This window comes from Penaeus japonicus, unplaced genomic scaffold, assembly GCF_977035675.1.
Source record: "Penaeus japonicus unplaced genomic scaffold, GWHDUDI00000001_assembly GWHDUDI00000022, whole genome shotgun sequence".
Taxonomy (NCBI): Eukaryota; Metazoa; Arthropoda; class Malacostraca; order Decapoda; family Penaeidae; genus Penaeus; species Penaeus japonicus.
The window spans coordinates 21,956,866-21,961,865 of record NW_028234424.1 but is presented as its reverse complement, the minus strand read 5'-3'; positions in this window follow the sequence as shown (position 1 = coordinate 21,961,865).

Here is a 5,000-nt window from a genome sequence, read left to right as displayed (position 1 = left end):
AATTTCCTCATCCTGAATTAATTTTGAACATATCTTTTTCATGACGTAATAACAAAACATGATCAACACAGACACAAAATACGCACGCGTGTGCGCGTACTCGCACATACACGCACACACACTAACACACACACACACACACTCACACACGCACACACACACACACACACACACATGCACACACACAAATGCACACATTGCACAGTGCATGCGAATACGTTTCTCTACAAAGTAAACCCCGCAGCCTCTGTCGGTAGATCATAGACCTGAGGCGATGATCACGTGTTGATTCGACTGACAGCCAGATAAGTGAGCGATGGAGAGGTCTGAGGGCCGAGACTAGGGGAGATGTTGCACGGCATTTGTTGCATTATATTTTGCTAAATATCTCGATATCAAATGAAAATTAGATGATAAGACAAGTCTAACAAATTAAAATGTATCATTGTCTATGTCGCTATATCACCGCAGCATGTTTATAGCATGCCATAATTGCATAACATGGCATGGAAGTTCTGACGGTATGTATACCCTCGAAACAGTCTACCGGCGAAAAAGTTTGACGGTATATATAGGGTTAACATTACAACTTCTATTATCATTACTATTACTGTAGTAGTATCAGTATCATTACTATTACTGATATTATTATTATTACCATTACTATTACTATTACTATTATCAGCATTGTTTATACTATCATTATTGATATCCTTATTGATATTACCATTATTACTATCATTATTGATATCATCTTTATTGCTATCATTATTGATATTATCATTAATGTGATTATTTTTATCATTATTATTAATATAATTATAATTATTTTTATAGTTATCTTTATCATCATTATCATTATAATACAATTATCATCTTCATCTTCACCATCATTACTAAGTAAAATGTGTCTCAAGTAATGGACAAATAATATACACTTTAAAAAAATCCTCTGCTATTTAGCATTCATCACTAGCCTAACTAAATAAATGGATGAAATAACATACCAAATGATCAGCTGGCAGATATTACTACCATTAAGTACCTCGGTATCAATTTAATCATATTTTCATAAGCCTATCAATATATCGTAGAATCTTGGGCACTGTGTTGATTGAGTCTAATCGTTGATATGGCACCGACTGTTGTTGTAATTATATTATTACCATCATTACAGGATTTTAATTATCAAATCATACCGTTATTATTAGATATCTATGATTTTTCTTTTGCCTTAAGTGATGGCCATTATTTGGGATTTTTATTTGTATTTTTGTTAATTAGATAGTTACCTTCATGAAAAAAATGTATAATCACAAGAATGTTATATGTAGTAATGTTGGCTGATAAGGATTTTTAGAAGTACCACTTCCGTTATTTAATCATTATCATTGTTTGGTTGATAATACTAATGCGGATGATGATGGTTATCAGTAACCTTAACATGATAATAATATTGTCTTCTCTATCCGACAGCGCGGGGAAAATTCCCATTATGTTTTAGGGACAACAAGGGTAAATCTATTAATTCTTGTCGGGTTCCGAGTTATCTTACTCAGGGCGCGCTCGTGTGTGTCCGTGAACTCTTGTTAGATCGCATTACACATGATGGATAGGATAATAAAACAACGGTAGGCCTATATTTTAAAATCGCCCATCCGCCAATTAGTCATAAACAAAATGGTTTAGCTCGCTTTAACGGGAAATTTACATACACCCGTTTCCCCCGCCATTCAAAGAGCGCGCGCGATTGAATATGGCGCCGCAAATTTTGGAGCAACTAATTCGTTAATTACCATCATCAGCAGCCGGGTGTGCGTATAGGCCTCACGTTTCCTCGCTCGACATGACCTCAACGCCTTCCTTTCTCGCCTAGAGTAGGAAGTCGGCCTGAAGAACATGTTCTGCCTGGCGCATAGGCCTATAATTTACTACGATCAGGTCCGCCAAACTACCGCCTTACAACTGCTCGTTAATCTCCTTGTTTTAGAGCCAACCTGTCGTTACTAATGAGTAATCACGCCCTTACAAGCAATTAGCCCGTCAGTTGCCACCTGGTTCTCATCATACGAGAAGACATCAGAAAAAAAGAAGAAAAAGATTCTTGTATAAAAAAACGACAGAAAAAAAATCTGAACTTTATCTCTAAATTCAATCAACACATAAACTATTCAAAACCTTGCCCATATACCACACCAATTGGGTCATTAATACACAAGCTGTTTTAGGGAATTATGATACGATCCAGCACCCTCAGAGTCCCAGGTAGGTGGTCAGTTAATTATCAAGTTTCAATTAGCCGAATTTTGACAGTGTTTGATGTTACATGCGGATGTTGGAACCCAGGATGTTCCTGCCTTCGTCACGCTAACTCTTGTGATTTCCTTTTCTTTGACAGTTTCTTCAACAAAGATTAAGGTTATTCACCTGATGCTAAAGTGAACTATTTACATGCATTTATATATGTATATATATATATATATATACATATATATATATATATATATATACATATATACATATATATATATATATATATATATATATATATATATATATATACATACACACATATATACATATATATGTATATATATATATATATATATATATATATATATATATATATATATATATATATATATATATATATATAGATATATATATATATATAATATATCTGTTTTATATATATATCATACATACACACATATAATATATATATATATATATATATATATATATATATATATATATATATATATATATATATATATAATGTATAGACTCTAGGGAAACATGAATGGCATGAGCATATATGTTATATCTACACCAAAAAGAAACACACACACACACACACACGCACACACATATATAAATATATATATATATATATATATATATATATATATATATATATATATATGTATATATATGTGTGTGTGTGTGTGTGTGTGTGTGTGTGTGTGTGTGTGTATTTGTGTGTTCTTTATTAAGATTAAAGCTTTTACAGCTTGTTAAGATATGCATTCAGTCAAAAATAGACAAACAAAGGCATTGAGAATAACTCTATCATTTTATTATGATTGTTACTATTGGTATTTTGATAATTATTATTGTAATTGATATCATTATCAGTATTATCATTTTCATCATTGTTATTATAATCATCATTATCATTATCATTATTATCTTTATCATTATCATTATTATCTTTATCATTATTATCTTTATCATTATCATTATCATCTTTATCATTATCATTATTATCTTTATCATTATTATCTTTATCATTATCATTATTATCTTTATCATTATCATTATTATCTTTATCATTATCATTATTATCTTTATCATTATCATTATTATCTTTATCATTATCATTATTATCTTTATCATTATCATTATCATCTTTATTATTATCATTATTATCTTTATCATTATCATTATTATCTTTACTATTATCATTATCACCATTACCCTTATTATTATCATTATCACCCTTATTATTGAAATCTCTGTCTTTTCATCTCGATCTACGCATTCCTACACATATTGTTCACCTGTAGAAATCCGCCATTTCAGCAGATGGGCGGCCTGTTATGGTCAAAGTGGGCGGACAGGAAAGACGTTCAAAGGCAAAACTTGTTCTATATTATATAAATTTTCCTCGTTTTACCTCGTCCTGAAAAGGTAATAACTGTTATCTTTGTTATTACCCCCAAGTCGTCTCTACTGTTATCCTTTTTAATATTTTTTTTTATACTTGTTATCACTTTTGTTGTATTGTGATTATATCCGATAGACTGATTTTTGTTTTATTGTATCCGCATTGTATTATCGTGTTTATTTTTATTCCCTTTTGGGAATTTTGAAGTTAGTATTTCCATCACTTAATGTTGCTAAAACAATCCTCATCACCATTGTATTTTTAACAAGATTGTCCAAATACATAAAAATACATCAACGCCCTGTCCCAGTCTGAGGTATTTTGTATCCGTACATTTATTATGAAGCATTTACATGTTTGCATATATTACTGTACCTCATAAGGAGTATTACAACTGTCGTTTTTTGTGATTAACCGCATTAATATCCTCATGAACAAGTGACCTAAAATTATCAATTATACACCTTCAACAATATCCTCAGTAAAAAAAAAAAAAAAAAATATATATATATATATATATATAAATATAAATAAATATATATATATATATATATATATATATATATATATATATATATATATATATAAATAGATAAACAGAAAGCAGGGAGTCAGCCCAAAGGATGTGTTGCGACGGGTTGCAACCGAAACTTTCGTCCTGAACTGAAAACTTTTGAAGATTCACTGGACTTGATCTCCGAGACTTTACTGGAAGTGACTCTCTCATGTTTCTTACATATTTTGGTGTTTTTTTTATTAATTATTTATTTATTTGTTTATTTGTTCAGTTATTTATTTTTTGTGGAACAGAATGATACGTGAAAAATACATGGAAAATAATGGAAACAAGATTTGTAGTCTTTCAAAGCGTAGGTGTAGGGGGTAAGGGGGGGGGGAGGCTGTGGCGGGGGTGGAGCCTTGGGGTGGCGGGGGGGATTTACCCACAGATTAACCTTAGGGGATTAGCAAGGGATAATCCGGGACAGATTTTGACGGCTTGAATAGTCTTAGGCTGACTCTCCAGGCACACGCTGCGAAGCTAATTTTCTATTTCGAGATCAAAACCCACGATGTTCTACCCCCTCCCCTCCTCCCCCCTCCCACCAACCTCTTCCCCCTTCATCCCCATTACCCTCCCCTCTCCTCCTCCTCCGTCTCGCCCCTTGCCCCCTTCCCCATCCTCTCTCCTCATTCCTCTCCCTTATCCCCCTATCCCCTTTTACTAGCCTTTCCCCACTTCTCCTATCACTCCTCCCCTCCACCTTCCCTCCTCTCTCACCTCTTCGCCCCTCCCCCTTTCCCTCCCTCTCCCCTCTCACCTCATCCTCCA